Source organism: Giraffa tippelskirchi, chromosome 4 (genome assembly GCF_054371585.1).
Source record: "Giraffa tippelskirchi isolate mGirTip1 chromosome 4, T2T-mGirTip1v1.2.pri, whole genome shotgun sequence".
Taxonomy (NCBI): domain Eukaryota; kingdom Metazoa; phylum Chordata; class Mammalia; order Artiodactyla; family Giraffidae; genus Giraffa; species Giraffa tippelskirchi.
Window position 1 is genome coordinate 39,005,095 of NC_137278.1, and position 20,117 is coordinate 39,025,211.

Here is a 20,117-nt window from a genome sequence, read left to right on the forward strand (position 1 = left end):
TCAGTTCAGTTCAGTCGCTCAGTCATGTCTGACTCTTTGTGACCCCATGGACTGCAGCGCAGCAGGCTTCCCTGTCCATCACCAACTCCCGGAGCTTGCTCAAACTCATGTCTATCGAGTTGGTGATGCCATCCAACCATCTCATCCTCTGTCATCCCCTTCTCCTCCTGCCTTCAGTCTTTCCCATCATCAGGGTCTTTTCCAAGGAGTCAATTCTTTGCATCAGGTGGTCAAAGTATTGGAGTTTCAGCTTCAGCATCAGTCCTTCCAATGAATATTCAGGACTGATTTCCTTTAGGATGGACTGGTTGGATCTCCTTGCAGTCCAAGGGACTCTCAAGTCTTCTCCAACACCACAGTTCAAAAGCATCAATTCTTCGGCGGTCAGCTTTCTTTACGGTCCAACTCTCACATCCATACATGACTACTGGAAAAACCATAGCTTTGACTAGATGGACCTTTGTCAGCAAAGTAATGTCTCTGCTTATGCTGTCTAGGTTTGTCATAGCTTTTCTTCCAAGAAGCAAGTGTCTTTTAGTTTCATGACTACAGTCATCATCTGCAGTGATTTGAAGCCCAAGAAAATAAAATCTCTCACTGTTTCCTTTGTTTCCCCATCTATTTGCCATGAAGTTGAGAGAGTGAATTCCTAGGCAGGTTGATAAGAAGTCCTGGGTCCCTGAGGAGGAGAAAGGGGTCTGGAGCTCTCAAGGAGGAGATAGGTGTCTGGAATTCTCAAGGAGGAGGAAAGGACAAATATTTTTTTTTTCTCTACATTCCTTAGTCTTAGTCACCTAAAATTTTTTTTTTTTCTTTAAGCCTAGAACTGATGATTACACAACAAACAACTCAGTTTCAAGTCTGTACTAAGGATTATATAACAACAATGTATCCTGCTTGAGGACAGTTTCTCCTTCCTGAAAACCTCTTGGCTTATCCTGTTATTTTAAAATGTAAATTATGGGAGTGGGTGTAGTAAGATCTTTACAACCTTGAGACATTCTTTTGATTTATTGTAATAACTAATTAAAAAAGTATATAACTCCCTTGCTTAGGCTAGCGAGGGGGGCACTCCCCATCCCCCTCTGATGTCGGTGTCAGAAGTTTTCTCTGCCCTATTCTTACTTTAATAAAACTCTGCTACACAAAAGCTCTTCAGTGATCAAGCCTGGTCCCTGGACCCAAAGTTAAATAATCTTCAGAGATCATGAATCCGACACCGTTCACTGTAAGCTATCAAAGCATCTGATGGGACCATATGCCATGATCTTAGTTTTTTGAATGTTGAGTGGTAAGCCAGCTTTTTCACTCCCCTCTTTTACTTTCATCAAGAGGCTCTTTAGTTCTTTGTTTTCTGCCATAAGGGTGGTGTCATCTGCATATCTGAAGTTATTGATATTACTCCCAGCAATCTTGATTCCAGCTTATGCTTCATCCAGCCCGGCATTTTGTGTGATTACTCTGCATGTAAGTTAAATAAGCAGGGTGACAATATACAGCCTTGACGTCTTCCATTCCCAATTTGGAACCCAGTCCATTGTTCCTTGTCCAGTTCTAACTGTTGCTTCTTGACCTACTACATACAGGTTTCTCAAGAGGGAGGTAAGGTGGTCTGGTATTCCCATCTCTTTAAGAATTTTCCATAGCTTGTTGTGATTCACACAGTCAAAAGCTTTAGCATAGGCAATAATGCAGAAGTAGATGTTTGTCTGGAACTCTCATGCTTTTTCTGTGATCCAATGGATGTTGGCAATTTGACTTCTCGTTCCTCTGCCTCTTCTAATCCAGCTTGAACATCTGGAAGTTCTCTGTTCACATACTGTTAAAGCCTAGCTTGGAACATTTTGAGCATTACTTTGCTAGCATGTGAGAGGAATACAATTGTGCAGTAGTTTGAACATCCTTTGGCATTGCCTTTCTTTGGGATTGGAATGAAAACTAACCTTTTCCAGTCCTGTGGCCACTGCTGAGTTTTCCAAATTTGCTGGCATATTGAGTGCAGCACTTTCACAGCGTCATCTTTTAGAATTTGAAATAGCTCAGCTGGAATTCCACCATCTCCACTAGCTTTGTTCGTAGTGATGCTTCCTAAGGCCCACTTGACTTCTCACTCCAGGATGTCTGGCTCTAGGTGAGTGATCACACCATCGTGATTATCTGGATCATGAAGATTTTTTTGTATAGTTCTTCTGTGTATTCTTGCTACCTCTTCTTAATATCTTCTGCTTCTGTTAGGTCCATATTGTTTCTGTCCTTTTTTGTGCCCGTCTTTGCATGAAATGTTCCCTTGGTATCTCTAATTTTCTTGAAGAGATCTCTAGTCTTCCCCATTCTATTGTTTTCCTCTATTTCTTCGCATTGATTGCTGAGGAAGGCTTTCTTATCTCTCCTTGCTATTCTTTGGAACTCTGCATTCAGATGGATATATCTTTCCTTTTCTCCTTTGTCTTTCCCTTCTATTCTTTTCTCAGCTATTTGTAAGGCCTTCTCAGACAACCATTTTGCCTTTTTGCACTTCTTCTTGGGGATGGTTTTGATCACCGCTTCCTGTACAATGTTACAGACCTCCGTCCAAAGTTCTTCAGGCACTCTGTCTATCAGATTAAATTCCTTGAATCTATTTGCCACTTCCACTGTATAATCATAAGGAATTCCATTTAGGTCATACTTGAATGGTCTGCTGGTTTTCCTTAGTTTCTTCAACTTAAGTCTGAATTTGGCAAAAAGAGTTCACGATCTGAGCCACAGTCTGCTCCTGGTCTTGTTTTTGCTGACTGTATAGAGCTTCTCCATCTTTGGCTGCAAAGAATATAATCAATCTGATTTTGGTATTGACCATCTGGTGATGTCCATGTGTAGAGTTTTCTCTTGTGTTGTTGGAAGAGGGTGTTTGCTATAACCAGTGCATCCTCTTGGCAAAGTCTGTTAGCCTTTGCCAGGATGCTTAATAGTCTCATTTCAAAGATTTTGTTTTCCAGTTGGCCCCTCCTGACCCACCTGTTTAGGCCTCAAGGAGTCTTTGAAGTGCCTGTCTTAGTAAGATGAGGAGGGGAAAGGAAAAAATTCACAGTTGGCTGCTGCTAGTGCAGCATGCATTGCACCAGAGTGAGGGATAAAACATCCCCTCCAGAGGGGAACTTTCTCTGACACTCCCCTCTTTGCACACATCTTGGAAGACCAGGAGAAACATACAAAGAAAATGGACTTCTTTGGGCAAATATCCACAAGATTAAAATTTGTTTTAACATACTTTTGGACACATGAGAAAGAAAATATCTAAAGTATTTGTATATGACAAATAAACATACGTGTACATGTACTTGGGGCTTCCCTGGTAGCTCAGCAGGTAAAGAATCCACCTGTGATGCAGGAGACCCTGGTTTGATTCCTAGGTTGGGAAAATCCGGTGGAGAAGGGATAGTACATATACTTGTGCATGCATGCATATGTGTGTATACACATGTACATCCATGTACCTGGCATGTATTGTCATATTTTATCTTCATTTGCTAAAATATTAACATATATTGATTATTTTCTTGTGTGTACATGTTAGTCTCTCAGTTGACTCTTTGTGACCTCATGGACTGTACCCCGCCAGGCTCCTCTGTCCATGAGTTTTCCCAGGCAAGAATACTGGAGTGGGTTGCCATTTCCTTCTCCAGGGTTTCTTCCTGACCTAGGTATTGAACCTGGGTCTTCTGCATCGCAGGCAGACTCTTTACCATTTATGCCCCACCAATTATGAAAATAATGCATACTTGGAAAATACAGAATGCTCTTAGGAAAAAATGTCCATGGAAAAAAAACTTCACCTCAAAGTAGCCACTGTGAAGATCTCGAGATATGCTTTAACCTCTTGTTTTTTAATTTAAGCAAAGCATGTACATAATTTTAAAAATCAGATAGTCATATAAGACTTACGATAAAAAACAAGAGAACCCCACTCTAGGCCTATCATCAAGTCCAGATTCCCAGAGGAAACTACTTTCAACTGTTTTAGCTGTCACTGCTGGTATTTATTACCATATTCGCAAATGATATTTTATGTGCTATTTTTGGTTTACCAAATGTAGACGTTACTTGTTGACTGCTTACTAAGGTGAAGATTTAGGTCTCTCATAGTCCCTCTGCCCTTTCATACACACTCACACATACTTCCACTTCCTCTCCCACCAGTATCCCTGATTATAAACCAAAATTTGATTATAAATCAAATCAAAATTCATACATAGATACAAAAGTTCTGACTTCAATTCCAATGTGTGTGTGAGGGTTTCCCATACTACCAAACAATTCTTCACCACCAGCTGGATGTCCTGCAATTCAACTCATTTCTGACTGTTTGTCTGGAGATGCTGTCAGATTCCACAGGTTAAGGACTTAGTCCTAGAAGATTGCTTCCCTTCTCCCCTCCCCCTCTCCCATCCCCTACACTTCAGAAGCTAATAGCAAGTCCAGGTTGTTACCTGTGCTTCTGACCAACTGCCTATAAATCAGAGGTTCCTCCTGAAACCATGTAACTCAGATTGGTACTTGAACCCATGATCTTGTAACAGATCACACACCTGATCTCAGGACTTAATGCAGCTCAGGTTCTTGATGTCTCATCAAAGAAAGAATTCAGTGAGGAACAAAGTGATAGGTAAGAAAGGATTTTTTTTAGAGAGAAACACACTCCACAGACAGACTGTGGGCCATTTCAGAAGGTGAGCTGCTGCTGCTGCTAAGTCGCGTCAGTTGTGTCCAACTCTGTGCGACCCCATAGACGGCAGCCCACCAGGCTCCTCCATCCCTGGGATTCTCCAGGCAAGAATACTGGAGTGGGTTGCCATTTCCTCCTCCAGTGCATGAAAGTGAAAAGTGAAAGTGAAGTCGCTCAGTCATGTCTGACTCTTAGCAACCCCATGGGCTGCAGCCTACCAGGCTCCCCCGTACATGGGGTTTCCCAGGCAAGAATACTGGAGTGGGGTGCCATTGAGAGCCTCAAAATATGGCATGGTTGATTTTTACAGGCTGAGTAATTTCATAGGCTAATTAGTGGGAGGAGTATTCCAGCTATTCTGAGAAAGGAGTAGAGATTTCCAGAAATTGGACCACTGCCACTTCTTGATCTTTATGGCCAGTCTTGGAACTGTCAATGGAGCCTGTGGGTGTATCATTTAGCTTGCTGATGGTGGCTCAGATGGTAAGGAATCTGCCTGCAATGCAGAAGACCCTGGTTTGATCCCTGGGTTGGGAAGATCCTCTGGAGATGGGAATGGCAATGCACTCCAGTATTCTTGCCCAATTCTATAGACAGATGAGCCTGGTGGGCTACAGTTCATGGGTTCGCAAAGAGTCGGACAGAACTGAGCGACTAACACACACACACACACACACACACACAGGTTATCATAAGCTTATTTTTTGTTTGTTCTGACTCTTTGCAACCCCAGGTACTGCAGCATGCTAGGTTTCCCTGTCCTTCGCTATCTCTCAGAGTTTGCTCAAACTCGTGTCCATTGACTCAGTGATACCATCCAACCGTCTCATCCTCTGTCACCTCCTTCTTCTCCTGCCCTCAGTCTTTCCCAGCATCAGGTTTCTTTTCCAGTGAGTTAGATCTTCACATCAGGTGGCCAAAGTATTGGAGCTTCAGCGTCAGCATCAGTCCTACCAGTGAATATTCAGGACTGATTTCCTTTAGGATTGACTGGTTTGATTTCCTTGCTGTCTGAGGGACTCTTAAGAATCTTCTCCAGTACCACAACTTGAAAGCATCAATCTTTTAGTGCTCAGCCTTCTTTATGGTCCAACTCTCACATCCATATATGACTACAGGAAAGACCATAGCTTTGACTTTATGGATCTTCCTTGGCAAAGTGATGTCTTTCCTTTTTAATATACTGTCTAGGTTTGTCATAGCCTTCCTTCCAAGAAGCAAGAGTTTTCTAATTTTATGGCTGCAGTCACCATCTGGAGAGATTTTGGAGCCCTAGAAAATAAAATCTATCATCACTGTTTCCACTTTTTTCCAAATCTATTTGCCAAAGTGATGTGACTGGTTGCCATGATATTAGTTTTTTGAATGTTGAGTTTTAAACCAGCTTGTTCACTCTCCTCTTTCACCTTTATCAAGAGGCTCTTTACTTCCTCTTCATTTTCTGCCATTAGGATTGGCATATCTGAGTTTACTGATATTTCTCCAGCAATCTTGATTCTTCAAGTTTTAGGAGCTCTGTGCCAGAAATGAGAATGAGGACAAAATATATATTTTTTAGTAAAAATCACAATATCACAAACACAAATTTATACAGAGTTTAAATCAATTTTATTTATTTTATTTTACTTACATATTTAATTTTTTAATTAATTTAATTTATATTTAAAAATAAATAAAAATTTCTTATAAATCAGCATTATATGTCAAAGTAATATTTGTATTGTTTTGACCACTAAACCAAAAAGTGTACAGTTTCCTGGAATTAATGCTTATTTCAAACACATCAGGTGATGTATTAGCTCCATTTTCCCTCCCTGGAGAAATAAATCTTCAGGTGTTCTGTCTCTCTACTACGCTTGGGGAGTATAGTACACATTGGGGAGCTGTCAGCTCCCTAGGCCTTGTCCTGAAAATTCTCTTGACTTTTCTTCTTTGTTGGATCATCTGCTTCCTTAATATGCTACCTTTCTCTTTTATGATTTTCTGTCTGGTGTTTGTGGACTGTAATTTCTAGAAGCTTCCTGAGAAAGGATGCATGAAAGAAAATAGTTGATACTATGTGTCAGCCTGGGTCTAGTCAGGAGACTGAAACCACATCAGGGGTACTCCCTTCCCCAAGGCTGAGATTTAGAACATATTGGAGAGACTATGGTTTGGCTGCTGGTGGCAGAGAAGTTTACTGGATGCCCTGGGCTGCAGTTGGTGTCCACTGGGATGCTGAGAAAGCTTGCTGAAGAGCAAGTGATAGTGGGCTTTCTGCATGCTCCTGGAAACTTTGTCATCAATTGAAGACAATACAAACTGGGAACAAGAGAAGTTCCTCTATCTGCTACTTTGCAATGTCTCTCTAGGTCATGTCTGACTCTCTGTGACCCCATGCACTGTAGTCTGCCAGGTTCCTCTGTCCATGGGATTTCTCAGGCAAGAATACTGGAGTGGGTTGCCATTTCCTTCTCCAGGGGATCTTCCTAACTCAGAGATCGAACCTGGGTCTCCTGCATTGCAGGCAGATTCTTTACCGTCTGAGCCAATGGGAAACCCAGTGTCTCTCCAGAACCCTTTATTGATGAAGCCTGCTTACCTGGGTGTTGAAGGAAATATGTTTCAGGGTTCATCTCTATTATTCCAAAGTAGGGCAAAGAAGGGTGGGTTTGGAGCTGAGGGGCAATAAATTGATAACTGGTACATTTTGTTTGCTTGCAACTATCTGCAACCATTCTCCCTCAGAAATGCTTTATTGCCTCTATTTCTGGTATCATGGCTGGAAAGGCTACTGTCATGCTAAGTTTTAATTCACCCTCTGCTGCCACTGCCCATGAAATATTTTAATATCTTTTCTTGGCAATGTTTGACAGTTTATGATGATATGATTTAATGTGGGTCAATTTTCACCTATTGTTTTAAATATTCAATGGGTTCTTTCAAAATAGAAATTCACAGTCTTTTGGTGTGGTCATTTTCCCTTTTGTTATTTACTTAGTAATTTCTTCCTTTCATTTTCTCTGTTCTCTCTTTCTGTTGCTTCTCTTATTCTACTATTAGGAATCTTGACTCAATTCTTTAATTTTCTTGGCTTTCCTTTTCTATTTTTCACCTTTTCTGTACTTTCTGAGATTCTCCAAGTATATCTTCTACCACTTCTACAGGATTTTACAGTTTTCTGCTTTTTAAAAAATTTTCCAGTGCTTGTGTTTATTCTCTGATTGCTCTTTTTTATGGCTTCTTGTTTTATATAAGGGATGCAACATATCTTATTTCTCTGAGGATATCAATGATAGTTTTTTATTTCAGTTTTCTCCTGCTCCTGATTTTGTTCCTGTTATTCTTTGTTCATTTTTACTGTTTTTTTCATTTTAGAGGCTTTTCTTAATCATGTTAATGTAATAAATTAATAAACAAAAACCTCAATTAAATAAAGTTGGGAGACCAGAAGGGGGAGCTGTCACACTCTGCAATAGTAGCAGAGACCCAACAGGAAGAAGAAAGACTTTTTTTCGGTGGCAAAAACTCAGCCAATGAAAAGCAGTAGGCTCTTTGTTTTCTATAGCCCTCCCCATTTCCTTTTCCTCTCTATAAAAGCAGCCTCTTTCCCTTGCTGTGGTGAACTTGCATGTGACTTGCCAGATTGCAGACCCTGAATTACAATTCTCTACCAATCCCAAATAAACCTATCTTTGCTGGAGAAATATCTGGCAGTCTATTTGTTTCAGATCAACTTGGTTTTTCAGTGTCTGGTTATGTTTGAGTTAGTACCAAGTCACTGGATATTTGGTGTATTTCTTTTCTTTTTTGTCAGCTAGTGGTTTTCATTGTAGAATAATCAGGTACATCTGGCCATTTTGTGAGAGGAATACTAATTGCCAGTATATATTGATTTTACATATGGGTAAGTCTCTAGAAAGAATCCATCAGTCTTCTTCCAGAAGAGGTGGTGATGTGGGATAATTGCCAGCATTCTTACCATAAAGTGGTGGAAGGAACTTATGTTGCGGAGTCTAGAGTCTCTTTGGCAAATGTTTTCAGAGGATGAGAGGGGATAGTTGCCTGGATACAGAGGATGATGAGGAGGATCTGGGTAATTGCACCTGTAAGTTTGGTATCTGTTTTGTACAGAGTTGAGACTCTTTCTTTCCTTAGTTCTGCAGATTCAACTGACTTCAGAGAAATTATAAGGAGGAAAATGGGGCAGGTCTAGTCTAACTAAAGTGGTAGAGCTATGTTTGAGGTATCTGTCAGAGACAGTCACATAGCTAAAGCTCAAGAATTTCTTAAGAGCCCCTACCAACTATAGTTGTTTTCTTTAACACCCTAAGACACAAAATTTAAATGACTACATTTAGTAATTCAGGAAGGCTGATCAAGGTTTACCTCTTTGCTAGTTGCTGGCTATCAGTTTACCTCCAAAATGGGCAAACAAGATTCATTCTTCTTAGACAGTCTGTAATATAGTTTTCTCTCTTCTCTCTCTTATAAATTCTGTTTTGACTTTATTATTTGACATAATCTTTCTTTTGTATATAAGGTGGACCACATAAGCAAATGTCTCTGAGTTACGACGTGATGTTTCTTTTTTTTCACCCATCCGTGGACACTTGGTACACTGATTTCTCAGTTAATTTCCCATTCTGTTAACATTAAAAAAAATTTTTTTTTGTCTCTCTTACCCACTACTGTCTTCTTCCTTTCTCCTTGTGAATTACTCTTTTATTATAATTTTAGCTTGGTTTTAGGGAAGGTTTGGAAACAAATATATATGTTTATGGGTTATATTTTGGCAGACATCCTTTAAAAAGTAAATATCAGCTATAGTTTCTGCTGAAATTAATAAACCTGTAAAGATCAAGCTAATAAAAAATCCACAACCTGTGAATTTACTAATTGTTTTTTTCTTTGAGTGGATTTTAGCTGAGTTTATTGTCTCAGACTTGGATTCACACAGTTGTGTGTTGAAGATAGATGTTATCCCACTATTAATTGGTTCATGCAAATGATAAAATTACTACAGAGATGAGAGTTGATTCTGAAAGCAAAGACTTTCTTAATGAATTGAGAACATAGATGTCTCACATTAAAATCACTTGATGGGGAGTTTTGAAGAGTACAAAGGCCCAATACTAGATGAGTAAAATCAACTAGAATGGGACTCAGGAGTCAACATCTAAAAAAACAAAACAAACAAAACTTGAGACAAACATTAATTATTTCAGTGAACGGGTGGGTGTAGTCACCTCTGGTCTCTCTGAAGAGTAGGCTGTGGCTAACATGGCATGATTTCGTAAAAAGCAGCACTGTTTGTTGACTCTTTCATAACACTGTGAACTCATTACGTGCATGGATACATCTTACGCATTATTGTAAGTCAGCACCCAGCATATTATCTGGCACATAATAGATGACTGTACTGTGCTAAGTTGTTTCAGTTGTGTATCACTCTGTGTGACCCTATGAACTGTAGCCCACCAGGCTCCTCTGTCCACGGGATTCTCCATGCAAGAATACTGAAGTGGGTTTCTGTGCCCTTCGCCAGGGGATCCTCTCAACCCAGGGATTGAAACTGTATCTCTAAAGTCTCCTGCATTGGCAGGCAGGCTCTTCACTGCTAGTGCCACCTGGGAAGCTCTAGTAGATCATTAGTAAATATTCACATCTGTCACACAGTGGTTAGTAAGAGCGTGTATTTATCGACTCCCTATTGGAAGCAGGATTTGCTAAAAGGAAATTTGGAGAGTAGTGGCAATGTTGTGTGTCTTCAGGAGAGAGGCTAGAGGGACCACTAGAAGAAAGGACCCAGAAAAGGGATGCTGGGGAGGATGAAGTGGTGCTATCTCCTTTCTAATTTTGCCCCCAATCTGACCACACGAGACATCGTGAAAGGAGGAAGCACGCTAGCAGCCAGGTAAAGTATAATTTGTCTCAGCTCAAAATGTACCGTCAGCTCCTGTGGAACTTCCCTGCAACACTGCAGCCCACTGGTCACCTGCAGGTGGGAAGGCAAAGTGGCATTATCTTCATTTCACAAAGATGACTGATGCCCAGTGGGATTGGGATCACCCACCTGGCTTGGTGTGTGATGGTGGTAAAGGTGTCCAGACCCCAAGGCTCTTTACCTGAGCAGTCCTTTGTTAACAACTTCCTGTTTCTTCTGCATTTCCACTAAACTTGGAATAATTAGGCCATTTTACATAGCTTTTGGTCAATCAAGGTATAGACTTTACATAAGTTTAATCCATTCGAGTTTATTTTTTTCTTGATTCTTTTTTATTTTAGAGAAATCCTTTCCAAGGAACAGAAGCTTGGCTCAAGGCAGGGGAGCAAAGCATTTGAAAATTAAAGATAACACTGTTTTGTCTTCATCAGTTCTTACATCTGAGTTACTAGATACTATGGGTGTCCTTTCAGTTTATTTCTGTCTGATGAATCTCTACATCTTCAGTACCAGGGACATAATAGACACTCAATTAACATTCAGTGAAGTACTTTTTATACATCAGATACGTTCTGGAAAGGTGAATAAATCAAACTTTGTAAATGAAATATGATTCAACAAAGAATCCATATTGTAGATTAAACCTTCTTTTCTCATCATCTCTGATTCCTTGTCGTTCTTCCCCAGTATTCCCTGTGTGTCCCTTCTTTGATGTGAAACGATATGAGTGCTTCCATTGAGTCTAGTGGGATATGAGCACAAGTGACTGGTATTATTTCTTGTCTGAGACAATTTTGATCTGGTGCTAATTCCTCATGTTCTCTCTCCCCATGTGGAGGAAGGGGTGGGGTGACAGCAGAGGAGGGGGCTGAGTGGGCCCAGGAAACAGCGTGGTTCCCTGAGTCACTATGGAAGAGAAATAAGAAGAACTGCTTCTTTTGCCTCAAATAGCGACAAGAGTGAGAAGTAAACCACTGATGTATTAACCATAGAGGTTTCAGGATTTATTTGGCATTATGAAAGAACCTGGGCTTCCCCGGTGGCTCAACAGTAAAGAATCTACCTGTAATACAGGAGTTGCAGGAAATGGAAGTTTGATCCCTGGGTTGCGAAGGTCCCCTGGAGGAGGGCATGGCAACCCGCTCCAGTATACTTGCCTGGAGAATCCCATGGACAGAGGAACCTGGCGGGCTATAGTCCACGGGGTCACAAAGAGTCAGACACGACTGAAACGACTTAGCATGCATGGTAGAACCTAGTCTATCCTGATATGGGGAGAAACATTTTCCATCCCCAAATATCTCTTTGGTATGTGGATTTTGAGCTGTAAACAATCAAGATCCAAAAGACTCAGGAAGGAACTTTGACTTTCCCCCTAACTACCTGAAAGAATGTAGATAGAGGAAGGGAGGGAAGGGAGCCATCTAGGAAGGGAGCCATCACAACAGAAAACTATAGTTTGAACTAGGTGTGTAGACAGGGAGGAATCCAGCAAATTTGTTAAATTGTTTGTTAAAATTCTTCTCTGTGTCTCAGTGTCTCTGCATGGCCCAGCAAACATTTATTTACCAAACATTTGCTTTTCCATCTCCTTGTCAACTTCCTTTTTCCCCTTTGAAGTCCCAAATCACTACCCCCAACATCCTTTTTTGTCTTTAACTAAAGATTTACGTGATGGCTTCAGCCATTTTGGTGCGTTAATCAGTTTTCCTAGTCTCTTCCATGGATACATGTTACTAAACTTCTGTTTGATTACTCTGTTAATCTGTTTTGTGTCACCTTAATTCTTATGCCAGCCAGAAGAACCTAGAAGGGGAGAGGAAAATTCTTCCTCCTCAGCACTGAGTAAAAAATACCTCCCTTTATCTTTATGAACATAGTTGAGGAGAGTATGACTAACACCTGCATTTCCCAAACTTGAGAATGTACGGAACACTTCTCACAGGAATAAAGAAGAAGCTTCTTGGAACTTTTTATTTAATAATTGTTTTAAATAAGTACATGCATGAAGTTAAGGAAAAATTCTTATGCTTTTATAGCTTTTAGGTAACTCTAACACCCTTCCCCAATTAAAAATCATATAGAAAGGCTAAATCAATTTATTTTGTAATTGGTAACACTTTGTTGAAATGAAAGAGTGTACATTATCCTTAGTAATCGAGACATATAATGTCAAGTTCAATTTTACATACTATCTGTTTCTTTGTGTTGACTAAAGTGACTCTCTTATTGCAGAGAAAGCCTGGTTGCATAAGAATGCTATAGAAAATTGCTTTAAAAACTTCAGGTTCTTGTTTGGTAGTTCAGGATAATTGGACCTTTCTTTTAGCCCATACTCTGCCTTGAGGCAATCCTCAAATGCCCATTTCAAGAGGCATCTCCTACTCACTCTATCAGCAGAAAAGGTTAGTATTGCATTGTTAGTTAAACCTGCATTAAGTGGATAGCTAATCCAATTATTGTTTGAATTAAGACAGAGTAAGTATTTGTTGTGCATTTGCTATTATGTTTCTTGCTAATCAGCGTTTCTAAGTGCTTCACAGGAATTCGGGATCCACCCAGTGACTATGCTGCTTGCAGTGGTTTAGTCCAGAGTGCCAGAGCAAGGCTCTTGTGAGTTAGGTGTGCCCAAAGGCCTATCATCTTTCTACAAAAAGAGAACGAAATTGCTAAATTTTCATGAATCATTATTTTGGAGGCTTGAGAACATGTCCAGAGAACTAAGAGTTTATGGACTTCTAATTAGTATAATAGTTGAATTCCGGCTTTTGGAATCAGACAAACCTGGATTCTAATCTTGAGGTTGTCATAGAACCTTGGGCAAATGACTTAACCTGCCTTAGTCCCTGTGTATTTGTTGTACCGTGGACAAAATGGCTATTATGGAATATTGGGATGACTCGATGAGATGTACATGTTCAGCACATGGCACATGGTGTCATTCACTACATGGAAAACGTAATTGCTACTCCCCTAGTTGAGTTACTTTTCTCCTGAGTCTATCTGGCTGGGTCAGTCTGTTCTCCTTCATTTTGTTTTCCTATTCTAACATACCAAGATGGTTTCTGAGAAAAAAAAAAAAGATATCCATTGGCAGAATATTAACCTTAAAAATGATCCAATTTTTGTTTTGTTTAATCTCCTGGCCAGCTGGGCCAGCTGCATTAGTCTTTGGTAGACTATGGGGGGGGGGGCATTGAGCTACCATTGTGGTCATCTATACTTGACATTTTTCTGTTTTGTCATTAGTTTTCCTCTGTCCCAAGGAGTTCTAAAGAGTAGTGTCTAGTTTATAAACTCTGAATCTGAGGTACGTGTCTCTTTCTTTTCCTAGCCTCCACCAATGTCATGGTGCTACCCTCATGGGAGTTGTAATTTCGAGCTTTTAACATATCTAAGTCCAGAAATGGGGAGGAAAAGGAAGAAATCGTGAGAGGCTCAGCATATCCTATGATCAGTTCCTAGCTTAGACTTCTAGGAAGGTTAGCTTGTATAATGTAGTCATTTATCCAGGAGTGTCCCAAATCTCTTCATTTTATTGAAGAGAATTTCAGTTAATTGAGCAGTGGAGATTCATGAAGGCCAACCAATTTTATCTTCTAAAAATAATGCCACAACTTTTGAAAATGTTGGAGGCTAACAAACATCTATGCTTTACCGTGAACTAATTCTTTTAGGTTCCTTTCCTCTGAACACCTACCTTGGCTTGTCTATGAACTGATAATTTTGATTGATAGGAAGAAAGACAGAGAACTTCAGATTGTGGAATAGTATGGGAGTTGAACTGACCTGGGCAGATTCCTGTGTGGGGGGCTGAGGTCACCTTGAGGCCAGAGGCCCTAGAGGAGAGGGACACTAATAAAGGTATAAAGAAGTGGAAGATGTCAGAGAGAAATTTTTTATCATCAATAAAGTCTCTTGTGACATTTGTCTCAAGTTGTCCCTGCTACCAGGAAAGGAGGCATGGGAAAAGTTAGGAAAGAGAAAATTCTTTTAGCTTTTCTTCAGAGACTTCTTACATCCTGTCTTAATCTTCCCTGAGAGGGAACCTTGAGCACATCAAAATCTTGATTTTGCATTCTCTCGTCTGTAAAATGGGTTGAAAATTCCTGCTGTACATTTAACAGGAAGGCTGTAGAGATGACACATGAAGCAGCTTTAGAAAGGCAAAATGCTATGTAAATGTGAGGACTTACTACATTGGCTCTGGTGGTGGACTTGGAGCCCAGGGAGACCAGCTCTTTCTCTCTTGCCACTAGCAAGGAATTCTGGGAAATGCATATTGCATTGGCATGACTGCAGGAGAAACTTCTTTCTTCCTGTTCAATCCCATCCTCACCCGTGAAGTGGAACCTTTTAATGGACAGCCATATTTTTGTGTGGTTTCTCTTCAAGGAGTGAAAAAAAAGAACTGAGTCTTTGCTAGCATTTTTCCCTTTGATTTTTTTCCCCTTTTGGAAAAGGGATAAATTTTAAGTCCTTTTCAAGTTTCTTCCAGGTCCTGCTGAGCACCTGGATGTAATTTCTGAGAAAATCAAACCTGATTATTGAGCACTGAAAGCCTCTGTAGTGTGACTACCCTGCAGTTGTCGATGAACACAGGACCATGCACTGCTTTAGACTAGATATCAGGTCTTGTGATGGAGGAAGACTTGTGAGTTCTGTTCTTGCCTCTATTATTGCTTGCTGTGTGATATGAGGCAGACATCTTTCCCCCTACTTGCCTTTCCTCATCTGCAAAATGGGGAAAATATCAGTGCCTTCATCAGGCAGAGTATTAAATGAATGAAGTAAAATGACTCAGACAGAGTGAGCACTCAATAATGTTAGCTGTTATGAGTATCTAGGGATCCTTAACTTTCTGTTTGGAGAGGCTGAGGCTGGGGAACTCCAGGCTAAAGATTTAAGTCCCTCTACAAAATAGAAAGCAACCTGAAACTGAGATAAAGCATTAAATACTTGATGACAATGGGAAAACAGAACTTGACAAAGCTGATTTTGATGCTAACTTTAGACACTCATCTGCTCCAAGGTTAAGCCAGACCTACATAAGATGCCAAGCCCTTGTGTTGGCAGCTATGTATGTGCTTGACTCTCTGGGAGATTTTGGGATGGATTTTCTATTGCTGTGTTGAAATATCAGGGAGAGAGGAAAATCCTATTAAATCTAAATACTCCCCTTTTTATGGGTTAAGACAAAAGAATGGATGAGATGTCAACATCAGATGGAGTATCCCAGGGAGTGGACTGTCAAGGATTTAGAACTTTCAAATGATCTTATTTTCCACTGATAACTTTATTTTTAACATAATCCCATGCTATCTCTGCAGAAAGATGCCACTTATAAATGATGACTCTGAAAAAGTTATTTGTTGAAATTCAAGTAACTTGAAGCAAACACTTTTCTGCACTTGACATTTGTTTGGCTCATTTTCCTTTATCTGTACAGTATAATAAAGTCACTTGTAATCACATGCACCACAGAAGCTCAGAATACATCTTATCTTTTTATCCCAGAGCTTGTTATTTGATTTTTGTGTGAAAGGAAAAACTTTATTTTCTGGGGTGCTGATTCCATCATTAGAATCTTCCTGAACTGTGGCTGGAATCAGGTTTTCATTGTACTTCCAAAGTGGGATTACCACTCTGGGAACGAAGACAAAGGATTCCTGCGATCCTCTCCTTTGCTAGATGCTTCTTCACTAGCAGTGGGACTGCAGAAGGAAGTGGTGGGGTGAAGGGTGGGGTGGGAGGTGGTATCCATTCTAGGGTGTGGCTTCTCTCAGGGCCCCTTTTTCTTTCTTTTTCAGGTAAGGTGGATTATGGCTCCAGAACTTTCTTCGAATGTACTGACATTGTTTCCTTCTCCTTGAGACTGTTCTTACCAACACCTGGATAGCATCTCTCTTTCTAACCAAGCCCCCTCCTCCTCACATTTCTCATAAAGAGATTTCTTTCATGTTTCCTAAAGTAGGGAGTTTGAGAGTGAACACTTTGAATTTCCCCCACTCCCGAGGGCTGAGGTGGGTAATTGGGTGTCCAAGAGGCTGCCACCCACAGGGCTGTATGAAAGGCCATTGCTCAGTGTGGCCTGGTGCCTCTGCCTGTGTCCAGAACAGATGGGCACGTGTACTTCCTGTCTGCGCGTGGTTGTCAGACTGAACAAGTCCCTCTCTCTCTCGATTCGTGCTCTGGCATCTCTCCTGACTACTGGGCCATGTGTTAGGATAGGTTCTCTACAGGTCCCAAGGACTAGATATGAACTTGGAGAAGGAAGCCTCCACTTTGCCCCTAAATTCAGCCTGTGCCCTCCCCACCAGCTTGAACAGAGAACCCAGTCTTTGTGGTTGATTGAGCATTTATTTGGACATTAACAAAACAAATGCATTGGCACCCTTTTCCCTCATGACTCTTGAGTAGATTGGCTCACTTGCTCAGAACTCAGGAGGGAAGAGAAGTGAAACTTAAGCCATGATGCCACCTCCTCTCATGAGATCTAAAGCTAAGGTAACATCGTTTCCATCTCCTCAGCTGCACCAGCCTCCAGCCAGGTGTGGACTTTGCCCTTCCTTCTCTCTGCCCAGGCAAGCTTTGTGTAAAAGGAGCTTTGTTTTTGTTCCAAACAGATGGCCTTGGCAATTCACATCCCACTCTCCTAAACTTGAGTTGAGTGTATGGTGGAGCTCCTGGGAAACAGGATTGACTGGAAATGGAGAAAATGAAAGAAAGTTTCTGGAGAAGTGGCTTTCCCATAGGCCTGCTGGAAAAAAGGGAGGGTACTTGTCCTCGTTCTGGCAGGTGGAGTTTTTCATCTGAAAATTCTGGGGCTACACTATGGTCACCCATTTTACGTAAATTCCAGGTGAGAAAGAAACGGGGGAAAGGTGATGGTACTGCTGAAGGAGAGGGGTAAAATTCTAACCAATGGGTTTTTCTTAGGGTCCCACATAAGGTACTGTGGATACTGAAGGGAAATGGCTGTGGAGATTCCCAACAGCAGTGAAGGCACACAGGTGACAGGTGTCCAGGGACGTTGGGACCATTTGGGGCCACTCCTTGTTGGCTGAGATAGAGAAGAAAACGGCAGCTGGGGAGACTCCCTGGTGAACTGAGCCTTTCGCAGAGGGAGACAGCCGAGCGCTGGGGCCCACAGGGACGAGGGGCAGCTGGTGGGCTGAGCTCTGGAGTACAGAGCTTTGCTGTTGTCTCACGTGATGTCTCTTCATTTATAGGTGAGTGTGGTCCAAGGTCAATCCTGTGACAGCTGCCTTCACTGAGCAGAAACCGCTGGGGAACGCGGTAGGATTGGAAGATGTGTGGTCCAGTAAGAGGAAAAGCCAAGCTTCTCCGAGCACCCCTCTGAACACCACGGAGAAGGGCCACTGGGGAGAGCCATATGTATTTAAATTCTGTAGGGTTATAAGACCTGAAGTGAATGTCCTGGGAGAACAGTGTGAAATGGCTGTTGAGTCCCAATCAGGGCTATTTTTTTAATTAAATATTAATGCCACACATTTCTGCAGGGTTCAGAGAACAGATGTTAGGCCTGACATTGTGGCGATTTAATTGACTAAGAATATTTCCTGTCATTTTTATCAATGTCTGGCTTTCCAATGGCTGTTAAATCGGAAAATATAAAACACAGGAAGGGATAATTAATACTCCGTTTCCATCCGTGGTTACCTGCTGATATGGCCCTCCAGAGAAGCTGGAGCTTTCTCCTGAGTATTTTTCTTGGAGGCAGAGACAGGCTGAGCTGACCTAGTCTCTCTGCAAATTGTTCCACTGGGCCCCTAGCTGGAGAACAGCCCACTCTGTGAGCACTATTCTTTCTTTCCTGTTGGTTTTAAGAAAATAAGCAAATTCTAAATAAGCTTTGCTTTAGTGGAAAAACTCCTAGGGATTCTGACTTTTTTTCCCCCTCTAAATCCTACCTCACCTCCCCAAATCATTCCGCTTAACAACTTCCTAGATTTAAGACAACAACAACAACAATCTCTTCAACAGTCAAATCTTCACCGAGAGACATTGCCAAGTAGAATCCAAGGAAGTGGATAGAAGTTATTTTGAGCAAATTCACAGTGACATAAAATATAGCTTAGGGTGATTTAGCATCAGGAAATATTTGCTAAGTAGAAAGTTTGGGAAAGAACAATTCTAAAATGATTCTTGGTCAGGTGCAGCTTATAATGGGCCTATTCATAGAAAAAAAAGTCCAAGGTCCCTTTGTCACAAAACTTATTTTAACATGGAAAAAATGCCGTCACACATTTGCCCTGTGAAATCATGTTGCTTTACGTTTATTAAATGGTGCTGGCCCACCATACTGGTCTCCGTTATATCCTCAGGGGAGAGCAGCTCGTGGTACGAAAGGGAGAGAGGATAAGATGTGTTGTTCTCAGACTGAACATTAAATCATGGCAGTAATGATTTTAGAGGAAATGAGGCAAAATTGGGCTAAATGAAAACCTGCTGATGTGGCTTGGGAATTACCCCTACGGGCTTGGGAAAGGGATAACCACAATATCTCCTGTGCTCGTGGGACTGTTTTTGCCCTCTGCTGTGGGGTTTGCTCTCTGTCTCAAAGAGGCAGGCTGGGCCCACCTGTTGGCTTCCACAACTCCTTTGTCCTCTCATCATCAAAGCAAGTTTGCTCACGCCATGAGCTGAGGGGAGTTAAGGCCTGAGATGTAGAAGTGGAGGTTCTTTTGGAAGGCAATTTGTAGGATGCAGAGAGAAAGAAATGACCCTGGTGTGGCAGAGGAACCAGAACCCACCCTGCTGGCTAATGTGACCCAAGAGGTGATGGAGTCGGAGGGGGTGGGTATCTTTGATTGAAATTCACTGAATTGTATTATAGGATATGTTTCAAGGAAGCAGGGCCAAGCCCCTCTATATTGTGTAATTTGAGGGACACAAAAGCTCTGACAGGTGCCCCTGCCAACATGCTGCTGCACCTGCAAGTCACCCTTTTAAGGCCAGTCTTTTTCAAAACAAAATCTAAATTGAAGTATAGTTGATTTGCAATGTTGTGTTAATTTCTTCTGTATAGCAAAGTGGTTCAGATATATATCACTTCAGTTGTGTCCAACTGTTTGCAACAAACTCTTTGCGACCCTTTGGACTGTAGCCCAGAAGGCTCCTCAGTCTAGGGGATTCTCCAGGCAAGAATACTGGAGTGGGTTGCCAGGCCCTCCTCCAGGGGATCTTCCTGACCCATGGATCAAATGTGTGTCTCCTGAATTGGCAGGCAGTTCTTTACCCTCTGAGCAATCGGGTAGGCTCATATATATTTATAGGTCATTCTTTTTGATATGCTCTTCCATTATGGTTTAGCACAGATATTGAATATAGTTCCCTGTGCTATAAAGTGCTCTATAAACAATAGTTTACATCTAGTAATTTCAGAGTCCCGATCCTTCCTTCTCCCAAACTCCTTTCCCCTTGGCAACCACATGTCTGTTCTCTATATCTGGAAGTCTGTTT

At 41.3% G+C, this 20,117-nt stretch overlaps 1 long non-coding RNA gene across 1 annotated transcript in view; it reads left to right on the top strand.

Annotated features, from left to right (window-relative positions):
- Positions 1-18,955, top strand: part of LOC145544912 (uncharacterized) — a 37,548-nt gene extending 18,593 nt beyond the window's left edge. Inside the window, exon 2 of the long non-coding RNA XR_014081700.1 lies at positions 17,864-18,955. This is a non-coding gene — a long non-coding RNA (uncharacterized LOC145544912). The remainder of the gene's footprint in view (positions 1-17,863) is intronic.
- The last annotated feature ends 1,162 nt before the right edge of the window (positions 18,956-20,117 follow it).